Below are 23,589 nucleotides of genomic sequence, written 5' to 3' on the forward strand. Positions count from 1 at the left end.
GAATCAGGTTGTGACTACCATGGTTTTTGGTCCGGGTGAAAACCGTTTTGAAAAGTATACTTTTTTAAAACATGAGAGTCAATGGGAACTGTACAGAACCATATGTGCGCACGATTCCATCTGGTTTTCCTCATACAGTTTTTGACTTTGCACAATTTTTTCTCTTGGAATTTCAATCAAACAAGTGAAACTTTATTCATAATGGAATGAAAAGTTTAAAAGGTATTCTTTTTTTTTTTTTTTAAACGGACGCAACCAGACATCATTTTTAAAACCGTATCCAGATTAAAATTTGTACACATGTTTTGATACAGTTTAGTCAGGTTTTGAGGAATCCGTTTTTTCTGAAAGACCTGATACAGGAACTGTATTGCACAAACATTTACATTTCTTTTCTTTTTAGCTCAAATTTTAAGCAAAGTAGACTTTACATAAAAGAGCTTACCACTTTAAACATTTATGGCATATTCAAAAACTTTTCTAATTTTGGATTCTCAGAAATAGTCATATGTGAGATAAAGTGATGATCTTGAGAGAAGACCAGATGAGACCATTTTGTCAATACTTTACACTGGAAAGCACTTCTGCCAGTCTGTCCATACAATGTGAATTGGCTACTAAAAATTATTCAACTCTCATGATGATCTAGCCACAAAGCTTCTGGGAGAATGCATTTTGGACAGATGAGACAAAACTGGAGCTTTTAGGTAAGTCACATCAGCTCCATGGCAGAGATCAAAACCTGTGTAGAGGAAAAGTGGTGACGCTATCCATAACAACCAATCATATTTCTTCTTTCATTTTAAAAAGGCCTTTGGAAAATGAAAGAAGTAATCTGATTAGTTGCTATCACGATCCCGGCTGGAAGGAGGTGGATTCTCTGTGCCAGAGAGGGATTGGCGAGGACCGTGCTAGTGGACCGGTTCTAAGTCACTACTGGTTTTCACCAGAGCCCGCCGCAAAGCGGGATGGTCTTGCTGCGGCGGTAGTGACCAGGTCGTATCCACTAGCAACGGCTCAACCTCTCTGACTGCTGAAGATAGGCGCGGTACAAGGGAGTAGACAGAAGCAAGGTCGGACGTAGCAGAAGGTCGGGGCAGGCAGCAAGGATCGTAGTCAGGGGCAACGGCAGGAGGTCAGGAACACGGGCTAGGAACAAACAAGGGAACGCTTTCACTAGGCACAAGGGCAACAAGATCCGGCGAGGGAGTGAAGGGGAAGTGAGGTATAAATAGGGAGTGCACAGGTGAACACACTAATCAAGGTAATTGGGAAGATTGGACCAGGCACCATCATTGGTGCACTGGCCCTTTAAATCGCAGAGACCCGGCGCGCGCGCGCCCTAGGGAGAGGGACCGCGCGCGCCGGGACAGGACCGACGGAGAGCGAGTCAGGTACGGGAGCCGGGGTGCGCATCGCGAGCGGGCGCCACCCGCATCGCGAATCGCATCCCGGCTGGAGGCGGTACCGCAGCGCACCCGGTCAGGAGATCTGACCGGGGCGCTGCAGCAACGAGGATGAGGCGAGCGCTCCGGGGAGGAACGGGGACCCGGAGCGCTCGGCGTAACAGTACCCCCCCCCCCTTGGGTCTCCCCCTCTTCTTGGGTCCAAAGAACCTGAGGAACAAAAACTCAATTCTTTCGTGAAGAGGTCCGATGCACATTAGGAGGGGTTCCGTGCGGTAACGCACGGCACAGTCCAAACTTCCATTGTAAACACAATTGCTGTAGAGGGGTCTGGCGAGACTGGTCACAGGGACGTTGAACCTGTTGATAAGAGAGGCCAAAAAAAAATTTCCTGCAGATCCGGAATCCAAGAAGGCCATAGTAGAGAAGGAGAAGGTAGAGGCAGATATCCGCACAGGCACAGTAAGGCGTGGAGAAGCAGAGTTGACATCAAGAACTGTGTCACCTTTGTGCGGAGTCAGCGTACGTCTTTCCAGGCGGGGAGGACGGATAGGACAATCCTTCAGGAAGTGTTCGGTACCGGCATAGTACAGGCAAAGATTCTCCATGCGGCGTCGTGACCTCTCTTGAGGTGTCGAGCGAGACCGGTCAACTTGCACAGCCTCCACGGCGGGAGGCACAGGAACGGTTTGCAGAGGAGAGAGGAGCCGGGGAGAAAAAACGCCTCGTGCGAACAAAGTCCATATCCAGGCGGAGCTCCAGACGCCATCCGGAAAAACGCATGTCAATGCGAGTGGCAAGATGAATGAGTTCATGTAGGTTAGCAGGAGTTTCTCGTGCGGCCAGAACATCTTTAATGTTGCTGGATAGGCCTTTTTTAAAGGTCGCGCAGAGAGCCTCACTATTCCAGGACAACTCGGAAGCAAGAGCACGGAACTGAATGGCGTATTCGCCAACGGAAGAAACACCCTGGGCCAGGTTCAGCAGGGCAGTCTCGGCAGAAGAAGCTCGGGCAGGCTCCTCGAAGACACCACGGACCTCAGCGAAGAAGGACTGGACTGTGGCTGTGGCAGGATCATTGCGGTCCCAGAGTGGTGTGGCCCCAGACAAGGCCTTTCCAGAAAGGAGACCACGGCAGAGTCTAGAGTCCTCATCAAATTTGTCTGGCAGGGACAAGCAGGGGTTAGGAGCGGCCGGTTGCTGCGGAGGAGTTGCAGGAGCCGGCGGAGGAGATGGTTGTTGCAGCTGCTGTGTCTGTGGCAGCAGCTGCTGTATCTGTGACTGAAGTTGCAGTGTCACGGTGGTCAAGTATGCCAGCTGGTGATTTCGTTGGGCAATCTGTCGGGCTTGCTGGGCGACCAGTCGGGCTTGCTGGGCGACCAGTGTGGCTTGCTGGGCGACCAGTGTGGGGAGGTCGGCGACAACTGGCAGAGGAACTTCAGCGGAATCCATGGCCGGATCTACTGTCACGATCCCGGCTGGAAGGAGGTGGATTCTCTGTGCCAGAGAGGGATTGGCGAGGACCGTGCTAGTGGACCGGTTCTAAGTCACTACTGGTTTTCACCAGAGCCCGCCGCAAAGCGGGATGGTCTTGCTGCGGCGGTAGTGACCAGGTCGTATCCACTAGCAACGGCTCAACCTCTCTGACTGCTGAAGATAGGCGCGGTACAAGGGAGTAGACAGAAGCAAGGTCGGACGTAGCAGAAGGTCGGGGCAGGCAGCAAGGATCGTAGTCAGGGGCAACGGCAGGAGGTCAGGAACACGGGCTAGCGCGATGAGGCGAGCGCTCCGGGGAGGAACGGGGACCCGGAGCGCTCGGCGTAACAGTTGCTTTGGGCAACTGCACCAGTGCTCTACACAAGTTTTGACAACTCTCCCCCCTATGTTCGCAGATGCAAAAATGAAGCATACAAAGAGAAAAAAAAAACACTGAGGGAGATTTATCAAAACCTGTGCATTGGAAAAGTTGCCATAGCAACCAATCAGATAGTTTCTTTTATTATTCAGAGGAATTTTCAAAAATGAAAGAAGCAATCTTATTGGTTGCTATGGGCAGCTGGTTAACTTTTTCTCTGCACAGGTTTTGATAAATCTCCCCTATGTACCTACTGTGAAGCATGAAGGAGACTTGGTTATGTTTTAGGGTTGCTTTGCTGCATCTGACACAAGGGGGGGTCCTATTCAGAATATTTCTGTAAAGACTCACGGCAGTAGGTAGGTCACTGGTGGATCTGCTGGACTTGTGTGGCAGATGACGCGGGCCGTTCCAAGAAGGAGTCTAAAGTGCCGCTGGTTTTCACCAGAGCCCGCCGCAAAGCGGGATGGTCTTGCTGCGACAGGCAGCACCAAGGTCGCTACCCCTGGCATTACTCGACCACACAGGAGACTGAGGTGAAGTGAGGCACAGGAGGGATAGGCAAGATGTGATCTGGATCACAGGAGGTCAGGGCTGGTGGCTGTGGAGCGAGGTCAGGTACGTAGCATGAGGTCAATAGGCTGGTGGCACAGGAGCAGGGTCAGGACACAGAGCTGAGGGTCAGGACACGGCAGAGCAAACACAGAATACACTTTTAACTAGGGCACTAAGGCAACAAAGATCCAGCAGAGAGTGAAGGGAAGTGCAGAAATGTATAAGTGAGGTGCAGGTGAAAACAATAATTAAGGGCGTACTGGCCCTTTAAATCTTAGAGCTCTGGCGTGCGTGCTAGGAGGTGGGGGCACACGCATCGGCGCTAAGAGAGAGCAGAAGTGACAGTTGTGAACGGAGGTAAATGACAGACTGGGATTCGCATGTGGGCGCATCCCACTATGCAAATCCCAGTCCTGCTGGCAGAGGAGGAAGAGGGAGAAAGAGAGCGCTCACGGCCAGCTTGTCTGAACGGAATGCAGAACGTGACAGTAACCCCCTCTATGGTCTTTCACCCTTTTTTTTGTTAGGTATAAAAAATGCCTGAGAAGCCTCCGGCTCCCAAGATCTCTCCTCTGGACCAAATCCCTTCCAGTCATCCAAGAAGAATTGTCTCACTCTCAAGGTCTTAGAGGCCAAAATCTCTTTGACTTCATAGACATCAGAAGAACCAGAGACAGGCGTGGGAAAAATATTCTTATGAGAGAACCGGTCGATGACAAGAGGCTTGGGGAGAGATACATAGAAAGAATTGGGAATATGTAAAGAAGAAGGCAATCAGAGTTTATAAAAGACTGGATTAATTCTTCGCAAGACCTCAAACGGACCCAGGAAATGAGGACCCAGCTTGTAACTGGGAATTTTCAGGAGAGAGTGACGGAGGAGGTCTTCTTTTCTTATCTGCCTGGACTTTAATACGAGAAGAGGCTTGAGACAGAGAATGCCGAGTCTGTTGCCAGATGGAGGAGATGTCTCGAACAATTTCATCAACAGCTGGCACGCCAGAAGAGACTGTAGGTAAAGGAGAACGAAGATGATGTCCATAAACAACAAAAAACAGAGAAGTCCTCGTAGATTCAGTATCCTTATGATCATAGAAAAATGCCCAAGGTAGAAGGTCGACCCAATCGTCCTGTTGAGCAGAATCAAAATGACGGAGGTATTCTTTCAGGATTACATTTACCCCCTTCACTTGACAATTGGTCTGAGGGTGGTAGGCAGAGGACAATTCCAAATTGATGTCAAGTCGGGAACAGAGAGCACGCAAAAACTAGAAATGAACTGCACTCCTTGATCTGAGACGGTGTGATTCGGAAAGCCATGTAGAGAAAAAATATGTTGACGGAAATGTTTTGCCAGCTGTGGAGCAGATAGAAGACCTGGTAATGGAATGAAATGAGCCATCTTGGAGAGTCGATCAACCACCACCCAGATGACGTATTATTATGGGAAGATGGCAGATCGGTAATGAAGTCCATAGCAATGTGAGACCAGGGAGTCTCTGGAATGGGCAAAGGCTGTAAGAGAACCACAGGTTTCTGCTGAGTGGTCTTGTCACAGGTACAGGTTATGCAGGAATGTACAAAATCTGTGAAATCGCGTTCAAGGTGCGGCCACTAGTAATGACGGATAAATTGACTAGTCTTCAGTACTCTAGTTCACTAGTCTTCAGGGGGAATTGCTCCGGAGGAATAATATGCCTTAGTGTGGAGTCCAATCTTATGACATAGGAGGACCTGGAAAGAGCATCTGCTCTGACGTTCTTGTTAGCGGGGCGGAAATGAATAATGAAATTAAATCTGGAAAAGAAAAGAGGCCATCAAGCCTGGTGAGGGTTCAATAGCAGAGCAGACTGGAGATATAGGAGATTGTTATGGTCATAATAAATGCTGACCAGATGAGAAGAACCCTCTAACAAATGTCACCACTCTTCCAAGGCAAGCTTAATTGCAAGGAGTTCTCGATCTCCAATAGAGTAGTTTTTCTGAGTAAGCATGGCACCGGCTCCAACGGAAGAAGCATCTACCACAAAGGCAAAAGGTCTCTCTGGATCAGGTCTTGTAAGCTGTTTTTAAATGAGTGAAGGCCTGTTCGGTCTCCGAAAGTCAAGTCTTGGGGTTAGAGCTCTTTTTAGGGAAGGCCCCAATTTGTAGCAACTAAGGAAGAGAAATGTGGGATAACTGACGATAATAATTGGCAAATCCCAAAAAGAGTGTAATTGCCCGTAGGCCGGAAGAACGAGGCCAATCCAATACCATAGTTAATCAGGATACATCTGAAGGCCTTGATGAGAAACACTGTAACCGAGAAATGGTAGACTAGACCTCTCGAATAGGCATTTTTCCAGTTTGGCATAAAGAGGATTCTTCCGGAAGCGCTCTAGAACCAGATGAACATGTGAACGATGCTCCTCTAAGTTGGATGAGAAGATCAAAATGTCATCAAGATAGAACACAGGTGTAGAGAAGATCTCGGAAGATATCATTGACAAATTCTTGAAAGACAGCTGTAGCATTGAAGTGGCCGAAAGTCATCACGAGATACTCAAAATGTCCATCACGGGTATTAAAGGCCATTTTTCATTTGTCTCCCTCGCGGATTCGAATAAGATTATATGCTCCCCGCAAATCCAACTTAGAGAAGACCTTGGCACCCTGTAGACTATCAAAAAGTTCTGAGATCAGAAGAAGTGGATAATGATTTTTGATAATGATCTTGTTAAGACCCCTGTAGTCAATACATGGACTAAGAGAACTATCCTTCTTCCCCACAAAAAAGAAACAAGCTCTGGCAGGAGTGAAGGACTTAAGGATAAATCCCTTTTGGAGGTTCTCTATGATATATTTTGCCATGGCTTGTGTCTCAGGAACAGATAATGGATGGATTCTTCCTTGTGGAGGCATAGTTCTAGGCAGGTGGGCAGGTTGGAAGAAATTGGATCATAACGATCCCAGAGAGATGTAGCCCAGGCCAGGGCTTTTCCAGACAAAAAAAGACTGACCACAAACACCACCTTAGCTAATTCTGTCGGAAACAGATCCGCCATGAGCTCCAGATGCATAGAACACTGAGTCACAAAGCCTCTACACAACTTCGGATCACCATCATACTTCGTGGGTAAGGGTAATCAAAACTTGGATCCGGAAGAAGCTGCAGGAACAGGTTGAGAGACAGGAGACAGGCAGCATGACGAGACCATATAGTGTCTGAATGACCCAGCCTGAGGTGGCAACAGCCTAACAAGACCATAGGGCCTCACAATTTAAAAGTTTAAATATATTTTTTAACATTTAAATTGAAGATTTCAAATAGATGAACCTAAAAAGTTTTATTTAATGTGCCAACAGCATGAGGAGACCACTTGGTGGTACAGTTACACAACCTGGAGGAGGCAGCAGCAAGAGGAGACCATATAGTGGCTGAATGACACAGCCTGGAGTTGGCGGCAGCAAGAGGAGAACATATGGTGGCAGAATGAGACAGCCTGGAGCTGGCACCAGCAAGAGGAGAACATATGGTGGCAGAAAGAGACAGCCTGGAGGTGGCATCAGCAGCATCAGGAGTCTTGAAAGTGACCCAGTGACAGAGTGGGGTGGTAGGTGGAAATACCAGTACCCGGTGACGAAGGTTGGTGAAAAATTGACAACTTGGCATCAGATGTGTGGCATTAGGTGGGTGGCAAGATCAGAATAGTAGCTGTGGCCAGTAGGCAGAAGAAAAGGGTCACTTTTGTAAAAGTGTTAGTGTGCACAAGTAAGTATTGAGGCTTTGCATTACGTAAAACTTAACTTTTAATAATATTCTTAGGATAAAATATATGTACACAACATTTTTTGGAAATCAAACAAAAGGAAAGGTGTACAAAAAAACACCATGTGCCTCCCAAACCACCAAGTATTTATGTGATGCAAAAGACCTCTAAAAGGTGGAAGGGAACAACATATGGTCCATTGTAACCGGTGGGGATAAAAACCTCCCCTGTAAGGCCCTACTCTTGCATTATTATTTCCCTTTTTGACAAGTGTCACTCGCCCTAAAAAGGGTGGCCCCACACAGGAACCTCTTCCTATTTCCACTTACAAACACTGCCATGTCCCAGGGGTTTTTAGGTGGAAATAGGGAGAGTTTCCTGTGTGGGGCTGCCCTTTTTAAGACGAGTAACACTTTTCTCGAAAAGGTGGAAGGGAACAACGTATTGTCCATTGTAGCAGATGGGGTCAAAACTTCCCCTGTTAGGCCCTACTCTCGCCCTATTAATTCTCTTCTTGGCAAGTGTTACTCACCTTAAATAGGGTGGCTCTACACAGGAAACTCTCCCTATTTCCACCTAAAAACACTAGGAAATGACAGTGTTTGTAGGTGGAAATAGGGAGAGGTTCCTGTGTGGGGCTACACTTTTTAAGGCGAGTAACACTTGCCAAGAAGGGAATTAATAATGTGAGCGTAGGGCCTTACAGGGGAAGTTTTTACCCCCACTTGTTACAATAGTCCATACGTTTTTCACTTCCACCTTTTAGAGGTCTTTGCATCACATCAATACTTGGTGGTGTAGGTAGCACATGGTGTTTTTTGCTCACCTTTCCTTTTGTTTGATTTAAAAAACATTTTGAGTACATATATTTTATCCAAAGAAAAGTTAAGTTTTAGCTAAACTTACTTGTGGTCTGATGCGGAGGAATTTCTGTAACTTGGGGAGCAGCACCTTAAATATGATTTGCACTATCCATATTTGTGAAGTGTTGGTGTGGCACCATGGTCAATCTACTCTTATGCATCAGGCATTGGTGAGTGGAAATCCTGACTGATCCATGCCTTACTCATCTTCACAAAGGTCAGTCTCTCCACAATTTTTGTGGACAGACAAGTTCTCTTTGGGGTTACTATGGCCCCCGCCACACTAAACACCCGCTCTGATGGCACACTACTGGCCGGACAGGACAGCTTTTCCAGGGCAAACTCTGCTAGATGTGGCCACAAATCTAGTTTGGCTGCGCAGAAGTCCAGCAGATCTTCAAAGTTTGTTTACAGGGTCATGTCAAGGTATGCCACCACCTGCTGGTTCAGGTCCTGCTCTAGGTCTACCTGCTGCTGATGAGTTGCTTCACTATGTGGGTGAAGAAACCAACTCATCAGTGACTGTAGACTCAGGCTGCTGCTGATGGAGCTGGTACTGCTCCTGCCACCCCACCCCTCCTCTCCCCAGCAGCTATGGCGGTGGAAGGTGAGCGCAGAGGGCCACCCAAGTCAGACCTGTGAGAGGATGGACGATGGCGCAGATAGACATTGGCCAACTGACTATGTAAGATGTCTCTGTAGTAGGTCAGTTTGTCCTCCCTCTCAGTGGGGGTAAAGAAGGCCCCCATTTTGTTCCGGTAGCGAGGGTTCAATAAGGTGGAGAGCCAGAAGTCATCCCGCTGCTGAATAGCGACAATTCGGCGGCCACTACGCAGGCAAGTGAGCATGCATCGTGCCATTTGTGCAAGTGACTCAAAGGGACTCCCTGCCTCCATCTCCACTGTATACTGCCACGGTTTGTCTGGATCCTCGGTCTCGTCTTCCTCATAACCCTCTAGCTCCTCTGGCTGTTCCTGCTCCTCCTTTCCTGTCAGATGACTATAACAGCAGCCCATTTTGATTAACCTAAACTTTGCTCCACTCTCCCCCTCCTCCTCCTCCAGTTCAGCCCCCACAGGGCTAATGTCGCCGTGAGATATAGGTGCCACGTCTCCAGTGCCCTGACCAGCCATCGTTTCCAACATGTCTTGTAGGAAATGAAGCAGTGGAATGATGTCGTTCATCCCGTAATCATGGTGACATACTAATAATGTGGCTTCCTCAAAGGGCCTGAGCAAATGGCAGGTGTCACATATGAGCTGCCACTGGTTGACATTGAAGTTAGACAGGGGAATCCCCCTATCCTCTCGGTTCGTATAGTTGGTCCAACATATGGACGGTGGAATTCCAACATGTGGAACCGTCGCAAATCAGACTATGTTGGAGAATACCATTCTGGTGCTGCAGCTCAAGGAGGGTGTGCTTTGCGGTGTATGAGTGGCTGAAGTGCATGCAAAGTTTCCTTCCCATTGTTAAGATGTCTTGCAGATGGGGGGAACACTTCAGGAATCGCATGACAACCAAATTAAACACGTGTGCCATGCAGTATTCTTTGTTGCAGTACAGACAAGATGTTCTTCCCGTTGTCGGTCACGATGGTTACCATTTCCAGTTTTCGTGGTGTAAGCCATGATTAAATTTCTTGATGAATGACTTTTAGCAGTTCCTCCACTGGGTGACTCCGTTCACCAAGGCAAACTATGTGAAGAACAACGTGACACCGCCGTGCCCTGCACACATGGTATGCTGGAGGGGCACTGAGACTTGTCCGTGCAGTGGAGGCTGAGGACACGGTGGACAATGAGGAGGCAGAGTCGCACACTGTCACAGGACCAACGGCCTGAGAACGTGGAGGCGAAAGCGGCGTGACCTGTCCAAGTTTTTGTTGTGCTCTGCAATAACCACATTTACCCAGTGGGCTGTAAAGGACATGTATTGTCCCTAACTGTAGTTACAGCTCCACATGTCAGCGCTGCCGTGCACTTTGGTACACACGGACAGGCTCAAGGACTGGCCCACCTTTTGTTCCACAAAATTGTGCAGGGCTGGTACTGCCTTTTTCGCAAAGAAATGACGGCTAAAGATGAGCCAATTGAATCTGACAAAGTCAAATTCATTCAGAATTTTATGAAAAATTCGATTTGGACCGATTCCGAACTTTGACTGGATTCTAAATAGTGAATTTCTTCATTAGTGACACCTCTGCGATGGTCCTGTATAATGTATAGATTCGAACAGCTCTCTCCTGCACTCGCATCTCTGCAATAGATAGGGCGATCGCACCGGGTGTCAGGAGTGACACTTGCTGTGATCTGTCCTCAACTGCAGATACTACTGCTCCCAATATGGAGCACACTCTGCTCCATGCTGGTAGCTGAAGTACCTACATTAATAGACAGATCGCAGTGAGTGTCACTTCTGACACCTGATGCAATCGTCCTGTATAATGTATAGATGCGGGCGGGTGGACGGCCACTCTTCTTTGGGCCCACTGTAGTATTAGTATATGCCGTATATATACCTATTATTCATATTTCCCGCAGTGAGCTTTGAGTTGCTTGAACCCTCTGGCCAATCACAGCTCTATGCGGGAAGTTTGAATAGGTGTATACATGCGGCAGTGCAGGGGACCATAGAAGAGCAGCCAGCCGTATCTATACATTATAGAGGAGGATCGCAATGGGTGTAGGAAGTGACACGGACGATCTCTCAATTAGTACAAGTAATACTACTCCCATCATGGAACAGTGTGTTCCATGCTGGGAGTAGTAGTACTACCTAAAAAATGGGGGGAGGGGAGTTAAAAACACACACTAAATTTTTATTATTGTCGGCTTCACTTCTAGTGCCCTGCCTGCCCACATAAATTGATCCCTGATTAAAAAATAATTAAAATTTCATTATAATAAAGATAAATTTTGTTAAATACAATTTTTTCCATCACTGTTGTATCTTTTTTAATATTTTTTTAATAGTACCCTACGAAATGTTATTAAAAAAGGTATCTCCATCACTTTTTTAGATCACTAAAGTTCATATTTTCTCCGTCATTGCCTCCTAAATGGACCATTCTAATAACGGATGCAAATGGGACTAACAGTGTCCAGGATGTGCTCTATAAAACTTAACTTTTAATGTCAAATTAAAGATATTAACAAGTGTCTAGTATTATGAAAAAGTATGATTATCTCGGTCTAATAAGAGACATTAACAAGGTGTGTCCGGGACTCTGCAGGGCCCAGCCAGTCCCGAATCACCTCTCACTAGAGGGTGCAGTTTAGTTGCACACCTATAGAGTATAGTAATCAAATAACCCAACGCGTTTCTGCTCGCCAGTATATAGCGGGCGTCCTCAGGGGGTATAGACAAAAGAATAAATCAATGACCGAGAGGATATGACATGTAAATTCCGTCATCCATATCCAACAACTGTTAAGAGAAAGGTACATCTCTATCTATGCAAAATAAAGGAGTCAATTAAATATGCAATGACATCCATAGCATAAAATATAGTGACCCAGGAGCCTGGAAAAAATTTTTTACTCTATCCCTAATAAAACCTGCAAAAATTTATGTATGCAAGGTGTTTATTCCTGTGGGGAAGAAAAAAGCTGTCCCTAGGGTCACTTATGCACACAGAGATATAATGCAGTCGGCATAAACCGGGTCCACCTATAAGAGAAAGAAAGACCATTTTGAGGGAACGGACCTGAAAAGAAAGCCCCACACTATACACTGATAGTGTATCGTTACTCACGGTTAGCCGAACTGTGAACTGTATGCAGGCGCAGTCCCGCTGTCAACGGGAGCCGGAGTTGTCCGGCCGCTCTCTCCTCATGTGGGGAGCGAAGGCGTCTGACGTCATATCCGTCGGATAATCTGCTTATATGCAGTGCGGCGCGCACCGCCCCTGTGACGCCAGAAATGGGGGCGTGCGATCGCATGTAAACAAAGACATGCCGCGCTGTCAATGTCAAGTAGCAGATGCCGATGTCTGTAGACGTATTAATTAAACAGTAAAAGAACAGGTAAGGAATGGAGGAGTTCAATTATTCTAGATACAGGCTAAAGATGGCGAGAAACCGAGGCTTAGCTGACTGTCACTCATTTGTCGCAATTGACAGGAGAGGTCAATATGCAAATAAACCTGGTGTAGGGACAATGCTATCAAAGATGCATTGTTCTGATCCAAGATTGGTGTATCTATGGTCATCCCACAATCGGGGTTACCCCGATTGTGGGATGACCATAGATACACCAATCTTGGATCAGAACAATGCATCTTTGATAGCATTGTCCCTACACCAGGTTTATTTGCATATTGACCTCTCCTGTCAATTGCGACAAATGAGTGACAGTCAGCTAAGCCTCGGTTTCTCGCCATCTTTAGCCTGTATCTAGAATAATTGAACTCCTCCATTCCTTACCTGTTCTTTTACTGTTTAATTAATACGTCTACAGACATCGGCATCTGCTACTTGACATTGACAGCGCGGCATGTCTTTGTTTACATGCGATCGCACGCCCCCATTTCTGGCGTCACAGGGGCGGTGCGCGCCGCACTGCATATAAGCAGATTATCCGACGGATATGACGTCAGACGCCTTCGCTCCCCACACGAGGAGAGAGCGGCCGGACAACTCCGGCTCCCGTTGACAGCGGGACTGCGCCTGCATACAGTTCACAGTTCGGCTAACCGTGAGTAACGATACACTATCAGTGTATAGTGTGGGGCTTTCTTTTCAGGTCCGTTCCCTCAAAATGGTCTTTCTTTCTCTTATAGGTGGACCCGGTTTATGCCGACTGCATTATATCTCTGTGTGCATAAGTGACCCTAGGGACAGCTTTTTTCTTCCCCACAGGAATAAACACCTTGCATACATTAATTTTTGCAGGTTTTATTAGGGATAGAGTAAAAAAATTTTTCCAGGCTCCTGGGTCACTATATTTTATGCTATGGATGTCATTGCATATTTAATTGACTCCTTTATTTTGCATAGATAGAGATGTACCTTTCTCTTAACAGTTGTTGGATATGGATGACGGAATTTACATGTCATATCCTCTCGGTCATTGATTTATTCTTTTGTCTATACCCCCTGAGGACGCCCGCTATATACTGGCGAGCAGAAACGCGTTGGGTTATTTGATTACTATACTCTATAGGTGTGCAACTAAACTGCACCCTCTAGTGAGAGGTGATTCGGGACTGGCTGGGCCCTGCAGAGTCCCGGACACACCTTGTTAATGTCTCTTATTAGACCGAGATAATCATACTTTTTCATAATACTAGACACTTGTTAATATCTTTAATTTGACATTAAAAGTTAAGTTTTATAGAGCACATCCTGGACACTGTTAGTCCTATATTTCATATCATTTATGCTGGATGGAACAACTGATACTAGGGGCACCGCGTAGATGCCCCTTAATGTTCTACGTTTTTGTGTAATAACGGATGCAAACTGATGCAAAGGCATTCCATTTAGTGCCATCCATTTGCATCAGTTTTTAATCCGTTAGTATCACCCATCAGCAGATTCACGCAGCCGGGACTACTATTACTCCCATTATGGAACAAACTTATTTCCATGATGGGATTAGTAGTTCCCTAGCTGCAGGAGTCTGCCGGCTACTGGGGAGGCTACATTAGTGTATGTACTACTACCCCCCATCAGGGAAAAGAGTCTGTTCCATGTTGGGGGTAGTAGTAGAAAGGATAGGGATTGATAGCACCGGGTCTTACTTCTGAAACCTGATGGTATCAGCAGTTATAAAGCAGGGGAGCGAGCGGCATGCTCCGCTCCCCTGTGATGTATTTACTACTGTATAAACTTTCATTTTTAAATCCCCCGCCAGGAGCCCTGAATGGCCAGCACCATTCAGGGCTCCCGGCGGGGTTTTTAAACTACTACTTTTTCCCCAAAATGTATGTTTATAATAATTAATTGGCCCCAGTGTGCTTATAATAATGCATTGGTCCCAGTGTGCATATTCCACCTCCCGCTGCCTGCTCCTCATCTTCTTGGAGCAGGACAGCAGAGGAACATGTCAGGAATCGGTGACGGTGAATGAATGAATGTACCGCATGTGGGCTTCATTCATTCATTCGCTGCCGCCGACATAGCCCTGCTGCTGCCCTGCTCCTAGCACAATCAGCGCATTGCTGGGACATGTCTATACTCTGCTGCTCCTTTCTGTACCCGACGGTGATGAGCAGCAGAAAATAGACATGTCCCAGTGTTGCGCTGATTGCGCTAGGAGCAGGGCAGCAGTCGGGCAGCGGCGGTGGCAAACGAATGAAGCCTACATGCGGGACATGTCGGCTTCATTTATTTATTCACTGTTAATTCCTGACATGTCCCGCTGCTGCTCTGCTCCAAGAAGATGAGGAGTAGGCAGGGGGAGGGGGAATAATCACACTGGGGCCAATGAATTATTATAAGCACACTGGGGCCAATGAATTATTATAAGCACACTGGGGCCAATGAATTATTATAAACACACTGGGGCCAATGAATTATTATAAACATGCATAGGGGCATAAATTTGGGGGACAAAGTAGTAGTTTAAAAATCCCACCGGGAGCCCTGAATGGCTCCTTGGTGCTGGCCATTCAGGGCTCCCTGTGGGGGATTTAAAAATGAAAGTTTACATAGTAGTATATACTCTTGACACCCACTGTGATCATCCTTCATCCCTGAGATGCGGAGCGGCTTTCTCCTGTGCTCGCATCTCTGCTCTGTACTCTGGCCGGCCACTCACCATTAATATTTCCCGCTGAGAGCAGGGCTTGGCTGCCACCATCCGGCCAATCACCACTCTGGGCGGAAAGTATGAATGAGTGATGTGAATTTCTATTCACATCACTGGCCGGCCCGGAGTATAGTGCAGAGATGCGAGTGCTGTATAGACCGGCTCCGCATTTCTGCTATATTATAGACAATCGCATCGGTGTCAGGAGTGACACCCAGAACTATCTGTCTGATAGTACAGGAACTACTACTCCCAACATGGAACAGTGTGTTCCATGCTGGGAGTAGTAGTACTAGCTAAAAAAAAATTTTTTTAAAGAAAAAAAAAGTTAAAAATACACACACACTACATTTTTATTATTATTATCAGCTACATTTATTATTATTATCAGCAGGCAGGAACAAGAAAATTCACCACTCAATATTAAAAATGAATGAGTAGTGCATTTCATAGTTTTTTTTTCTAGTTTTTGTTCTAAACCATAATTTTTTTTATTTCCACTTTACTTTTTTAGCCCCATTTTTAATATTGAGTGCTGAATTTTCTGCTGTTTCACTTTCTATATTTTTTACATTTTTAGGTATTACTACTACTCCCAGCAGGGCCGGTGCAAGGATTTCTGCCAACACAAGCGAAGCTGTATTTTGGCGGCATCCCCCCCCCCCCCCACCCCCAAGTCGAGCCCTACTCTCCACCCCCGGCCACCAGAACTCCCACACGCGAGTGCAGATAATGTAGTAGATGTGACCTGCAGTCCTATGTAACACCACAGATAACACAGTGATAACTCTCTGGTGTTACATAGGACTGCATGTCACATCTACTACATTATCTGTACTCCGAGAGCTATCACTCTGTTATCTGTGGTGTTACATAGGACTGCAGGTCACATCTACTACACAGGGGTGGACTGACAACTCATGGGGCCCCCGGGCAAAGATGATCATGGGGCCCCCGTGCGCCCACCCATGTATGTCACACCGCACAGTATTGATCATTGACGCCTCTGATTGTCAGTTTGTGTTGTGCATTTTATTCACTCGGTGTCAGGAAATGCTGGAAGTTGCAGTTAATTACTAACTACAACTCCCAGCATGCCCTGATACAGCCTATGGTTCCGCAGCTGTCCCAAACCAAAATCATGCGGTCAGGAGGCTGCAAGTCCCAAAAATCCCACAGCATCCTCAGTGACAGTCTCAGCTCCACCCTCCGATCAGTATTACCAGTTAGGTGATCCTCCCAGGGCCTCCGTCCATGTGTGTCTGTCTGCTCTGCACTGCTATACACATGGGGGTATGTGCAGAGTAGACTGCAGACAAAACATTTCACTCTAGGGTCTTAGGGTGCAATGTTCTGCAGCCTGCACATAACCTCCCCCCCCCCCCAACCGCCAGGTGTATAGCAGTGTATACACATTTCTATACAGGTGGGGGTTTGTGTAGAGCATTGCACCCTACTAAAAAAAAGGGTGCAATGCTCTGCACATATCCCCACCTGTATTGGAATGTACATACATACTGCTACCCAAAAGTTTGAATTCCCCCCCGGCCATTCCCATTTAACTAAAATAGTGTAAAAAATGTTTTTATGTGGTATTGCCGCATGCGTAAATGTCTGAACTATTAAAAAATAATGTTAATTGAATTGCACGGTCGTGGGCACTCTGTCTCCTATACAAATGGCAGTATATGCTTACAAAGAGATTGCACCCTAGTGTCCTAGTAGTACTGTTTTATTATGGCCATTTTACATAGTGTTACAAGTATTTCACTATATAGTAGTTAAGGTTATGCTGCAACCTCCAGCACTATAGGCTGTCAAAGAATGATGGGAGTTGCAGTAACTGCAACACCCAGCAAACTCTGAAACATGCCTTGGAGCAGCACGCACGTTGTAGTTTTGGGTCTGCAGCCATAATCTAAATTGTACTCCTTCAAGGAATGCAATGCTGGGAGTTGCAGTTACCAACTACAATTCCCAGCATGCCCTGATACAATATATGGTGACCAAAACTACAACTCCCATTATGTTGCACTACACTATAATATAGGTTATATGGTGCTACATGCTGGGGGGAGCTGTAGTTTTGGGTCAGCTGCAGAGATATAGGCTGGAATCTGGATCACAAACATTTCTTGATCCAGATTCCAGCCTATATCTCTGCAGCTGACCCAAAACTACAGCTCCCCCCAGCATGTAGCACCATATAACCTATACTATAGTATAGTGCAACATAATGGGAGTTGTAGTGTTGGGTCAGCTGCAAACCATAGGCTGTCTCAGGGCATGCTGGGCATTACAGTTAGTAACTGCAACTCCCAGCATGCCCTGATACAATCTTGGTCTGCTCTGCAGCTGTCCCAAAATTAATACATTGCTTCCCCAGGAGTATAGTTCAACATAATGATAGTTGTAGTTTTGGGTCAGCGGCAAAACCATAGGCTGTATCAGGCTGATGCAGCCTATGGTTTTGTCGCTGACCCAAAACTAATTTTGGGACAGCTGCAGAGCAGACCAAGATTGTATCAAGGCATGCTGGGAGTTGCAGTGAATACTAACTGTAATGCCCAGCATGCCCTGACCACACCACACATGCCCAGGCTCACGGCTCAGGACTACATCCACATCATGTATTATTATGACTCCATTATACGTAGGCTCATGGCTCAGGACTACATTCCCATCATGTATGATTGTGACTTCTTTATACGTAGGCTCATGGCTCAGGACTAAATCCCCATCATGTATGATTTTGACTCTTATATGTAGCCTACATATGATAGACAGTCACAATAATACATGATGGGGATGTAGTCCTGAACTGTGAGCCTACATATAATAGACAGTCACAATCATACATGATGGGGATGTAGTCCTGAACTGTGAGCCTACATAATGTATGATTGTGTGACTGTCTATTATATGTAGGCTCAAAGTCCAGAACTACATTCCCATCATGTAGGATTGTGACCATTTATAATTTTTAACACTTTAAGTGCTCCAGTGCAACCATGACCTTGGCAGCAGGCCAGCAGCCACTTACCGGCACTTGCTGCTGCAGGCCTCTCTCTCCTTAGCCTCTCCAGCAGCCCAGAGCCGGGGACCGTGGCTGCTCCTGTCCTGGCAGAGGGGCTCCAGTCCTGGGAGCGTGGCTGTAAGTGCGGCCTGCGCCTCTCCCGTGTGGGCGGACACCATCCAGACATAACTTGCGGCCACGCCTGAACCATCAGCCCCTGCGATCTTAAAGGGGCCACAGGCGGCAATTCAGGTGAGTGTGGACCGGACAATAATTTGCTGGCGGCGGGGGGTGGTGGGGGGCTGGGGGGTTAGGGGGTTTGCGGGGGCGGATGGAGGACGGTCTGTGGGGCAGCACAGCTCAGCTTTCTTTAAAAAAAAGCCTGGCCGGCCTGAGCCTGGCCTTATGCAACCGCCGGGCCTGACTCCCCGCATGGAAAAGACTGTTCCATGATGGGTGCTGTAGTACCTGTACTAATAGACAGATCACAGCAGGTATCACTCCTGACACCCAATGCGATTGTCCTATCTATTGCAGAAATGGAGCGGCTTTCTCCTGCGCTCGCATTTCCGCACTATACTCCGGCCGGCCAGTGATGTGAATAGTGATGTGAATAGAATTCATATTTACCAAAGAGTGCTGTGATTGGCCAGATGGTTCCAGCAACTCACAGCTCTCTGAGGGAAATATGAATAATAGGTATATATATGGCATAGACTCATACTACAGTAGGGCCGGAGAAGAGCGGCCGGCTGCCCACATCTATACATTATACAGGAAGAACGCATCAGGTGTCAGAAGTGACACTCACTGCGATCTCTAATAATGCAAATACTACAGCTCCCAGCATGGTGTTCTCCTTGTTGGGAGCAGTAGTACCTGCAGTTAAGGACAGATCACCGCAGGTATCACTCCTGACACCCGATGCGATTGTCTAGATGCGAGAATGACGCCCGCATCTATACATTATCACAGCGGTTGTCAGGAGTGACACCCAGGGCAATCTGTCTATTAGCAGAGGTACTACTACTGCCATCATGGAAAAGTCTGTTCCATGCTTGGAGTAGTAGTACTACCTAAAAAAAAATTTGAGAAAAAAATAGTGAAATACACTCAAACACTTCATTAAACAAATTATTAAAATACAATACTAATAAAAATTATTTTTTTATTCGGCGAATTGGCTGAATCAAATTCTTTTTAAATTTGCTCATCTCTAATGATGGCTTGGGATGGCTTTCATCCACCACTTGAAAAGGGAGGGCCTGCAGCCCCATCAACTTGGAAAGGAGCACATTCAGCTTTTCCGTCACTTGGACATGGCTACACTGATGAATTGCTGGTGGAATGTCTCGAAGTAAGAGGAGCAGAAGCATCTGGAGCAAAAGAAGATGGGTATGACAGACAGCTCCCTTCGGCTGAGGTGGTGAAACAGGGAGCGGCGTGCCACTGGGTGATGCAGCAGGCTGGACCACCACATTAGAGCCAGGGTTCTCTCAGGCCGCTTTATGGTGATGCTGCATATGTTGACGCAGGGCCGTGGTGCCAACATTGGGACCCTTACCACGCTTTAACTTCTGCTGATACATCTTGCATGTGGTCATGTTAACATCCTCCAGATGCTTAATGAAAAACTGCCACACCGCCGAGTAGCTGATTTTCTTACCAACAGTATGCACTCCAGGAACCCCTGTTCCACTACATCCCGGGAAGGTAGGCTGACGCAAAGCAGGTGGTCTACCCTGGGCACGTTTGGCTCCAGACTTTCCCCTTCTGCAACCATGCTGACTGCCAACCATGCTACCACCTTGCTGGCTCAGCTGCTGCCTCACGGGCAACCTGCAACCCTCTTTTCCTGATGATGATGAAGCCCCTGTTACACCCAGCTCCCAAGTGTGATCGGCTTCATCATCATCGAGTTGTGTCTGCACATCACTGATGTCCTCCTCAGATTCATCAACAGTGTCTGCTTCAGGAGACTGAACGCTCGCAACACCACCTCCCACACCACTCTCCTCATCATTACTTGCCTGCCTAGTGGAGGAAGTGACGGATGTCTCCTCCACTATTTGGCAGGGCAGTAGCTGCTGACTGTCCTCTAGTAGATCGTCCTCACTAAATAGTTGAGATGAACTCACAGCATAAGATACTTCTGTGGGGGAGGGAAGAGCATAAGACTGAGGCAATGGGAGGACCAGGCCATGCCAACTGAGTGTTGTGTCTGAGGAACCCAATGACTGTTGACTGGGGGCATTAGATGTCACTTGTGATGAAATAGATGACCGTGTTAACCAATTGATGACAGCACATGGGTTGCTGGTCGAGACACGACCACTAACTGATCCAGGTAGATCAGGCCTCTGGCTGCGACTCCTGCTGCCACTCGTCTTTTGCAACCTCTGCCTGCGTCTGATGAATTTAGGCCTCTGCCACTCCTCAGTGCACGTCCTGGCACTTCTCTGCCTGATATAATTAGTGCGTATATGAGGGGAGGACAATCCGCTCCACTATGCATAAAACAGTATTTGTCTACAACACCAGTAGGTGTGTACTTTTGGCTGGCCTTTCACAGTAAATAGGCCCTTAAGACTTTAGCAGGAACAAAGTGGTACACCACCTATGTACGCACAGGTTACACTTAATAAAGAACAATGCGCTCCGCTACGCAATCTGTATTAGGCACTAATAGCAGGTGATTACGGCTTTTAGGGTTCTGTTCACCCTAACTGGTTGGCTACTATTAGCTTTTCAGTTGTTGTACACTCCAGTGCTGAAGCACAAAGTCGCTACGTACTACACCCAAAATTGCCCTTTCTCTCTCACTATCTCTCTCCCTTCCCTACCAGTGCTTCTAGGCTAGATTTGGTCTTGAGGAGAATCACTGCTGTAAAAATGCTTTTCTGTGCAACACACACTGCTCTGTCCCTCTCTCTCTGCAATAGAACGCTGATGTGACTGGCCACAAGATGGCTGCCGATTATATAGGGTTGTGACATCACAGGGGTGGCTGGCTGCTGATAGGCTGCATGCGTCATTTGATTCAGGGTCATCCCGCCTACCCGTCTTCCCAGAGTTCCTTGCCCCATGTCCTGACATGTGGCCGAGATATAAAAAGATCACTTCATTAAACACCATTTAGTGCGGTCCAGGCTGCAGGGCATCTAAGATGGTGATCTTAGATGCCCTGCAGCCTTGACCGCACTAAATGGTGTTTAATGAAGTGATTTGAGCGTTTGAATCGCAGCGATATTCAGATTCATTGCAAAGTGAATTTCGTAATAAATTTGGATTCGTCAGATTCGATTTGCTAATCCCTAATTATTACTTTATGTCGGTTTTAAGTTATTTCAGGGGGCATTTTGCATTTTTCTCTCTTTAATGAAAGGGTACCAACAATTTTGTCCACGTCTGTATAACTTTTAGCTGTTGCATAAGTGACATATTTTCTGTGCTTTCTATTGTATGAAAAGGTGTCAAAAACTTAACAGACACTAGTTGCTACAATGTAGAAACCAGACTGAAGATGTTTTTCATTTTTCCTGCTGCCCATGTGCCCATATGAGATAATAAGGAAATGTTTTGCCACTGCAGGAAACCTTCTTGGGGATCTGTACATTGCACAGACTGTGGGGAGTGAGGGGGGCAAGGCCAGTTAGGCAAAATAGGCAGCCGCCTAGAGCGCCCTCTTGATAGGGGTGCCGCTTTGCCCACTGAAAGAAAATTAGTAGCCAGCCAGCATCCAAAACACCCGCTGCTCATCTGAAACACCCGTCCAGCCAACAACACCATCACACCGCCCTCCGCCCCCAGTACTATAATAATCTGCATTTTTCAGCCTGCTGGAGGAGCGCAGTGCCACCTCCAAGGCCAGACAGGCAGGTCAGGTCCATCTAGCATCCTGACATTGTGTGCACCTCCATACATTCGCCCCATGAGGAGGAGGTTTGTTACGGTGTGTAATGCCAGTAGTAAGGTGGGGAGTGTCAAAGGGCAAAGCCAATGAGCGGGTTCAAGGGGCGGCAAAATAAGCTTTTGCCTAGGGTGGCAAAAATCCTTGCACCAGCCCTGGAGGGGGTTATGCATGGCCTTAAAAGGGTATTCCTATCTCCTAAAGTAAAGGAAGTTCATTGTCACCATTGGTGGGGGTCTCAGAAGTCACACCCTCATAATCATAAAATGATGTTATTTCTTAGCGATATTTCTTAACTTGAGAAGAGATCATGAGATTACTTTGTGCCTGCATGTTACACAAAACACATTTACTTTGAGTGAGCCTTTCATTTCCTTAGTAAAGGTACATGGTTTTTCAGAGCCCCAAATTGTAACATTGTAACAATTGGCCTTCCCACTGTGGTAAAAGGTCACCACATTGCTTTTTGTCTAGTTTGTCAGTGAATTTTTCCTCTTCTGATTAGCCCTTCAAGTCATTACAAAAGTCATAGTGTTTCAGTTTGTCAACACCATACTGTTGCCTGTGGCAGCTATAGTTTCATACTAATCAACCTGGTTGACTTTCTTGGACTACGCTTGTACACGACTCAAATCCTTTTCTGGTTCAATAGTTTTTATTAGGAGTTTTAAAGTAAAAGTCAATACAATAAACATAAAACAAACAAACAAAACAAAATGACACATAAGGTACATCTCATGCACTCGACAAAATCCTGAAGCAATGTCTAATACATTGAGGAGTATTGAGTCCAGGTTAAGGTACGCAATTCATACAATATATAAAATGCACAATATCTAGTTATATAGTTACATACTGTAGTTTATAAGGTTGAAAAAAAACAAGAGTCCGTCAAGTTCAACCTAAAGCCCTACTGTGTTGATCCAGAGGAAGGCTAAAAAAAAAAACATGAGGCTGATGCCAATTGCCCCATGAGAGGAAACATTCTGACTCCAATATGGCAATCAGAATAAATCCCTGGATCAATGTTATATCCATATAAGAGTTCCATGGTCTCACTGCTCTTTCATTAAAGAATCTCTGTCTGTGATGATGGGGAAACCTTCTTTACTCTAGATGTAGAGGATTACCCCTTGTTATGGTTATCGGCCGAGATATAAAAAGATCACTAGAAAGATCTCTGTACTGTCCCTTCATATGTTTGTACATTGTGATCAAATTCCCTCTTAGATGTCTTTTCTCCAAACTAAATAACCCTAAGCTTGATAACCTGTTTTGGTACTGTAATCCTTTCATACCACCAATTATCTTTGTCACCCTCCTCTGCACCCTCTCCAGTTTGGCCATGTCCTTTTTATACACAGGCACCCAAAACTGAACACAATACTCCATATGTGGTCTGATTAATGATTTATACAGAGGTAAAACTATGTTCCTGTCCTGAGCCTCTATGTTTCCCTTGATACATCCCATGACTTTG

Source organism: Hyla sarda, chromosome 1, assembly GCF_029499605.1.
Source record: "Hyla sarda isolate aHylSar1 chromosome 1, aHylSar1.hap1, whole genome shotgun sequence".
NCBI classification, from domain to species: Eukaryota; Metazoa; Chordata; class Amphibia; order Anura; family Hylidae; genus Hyla; species Hyla sarda.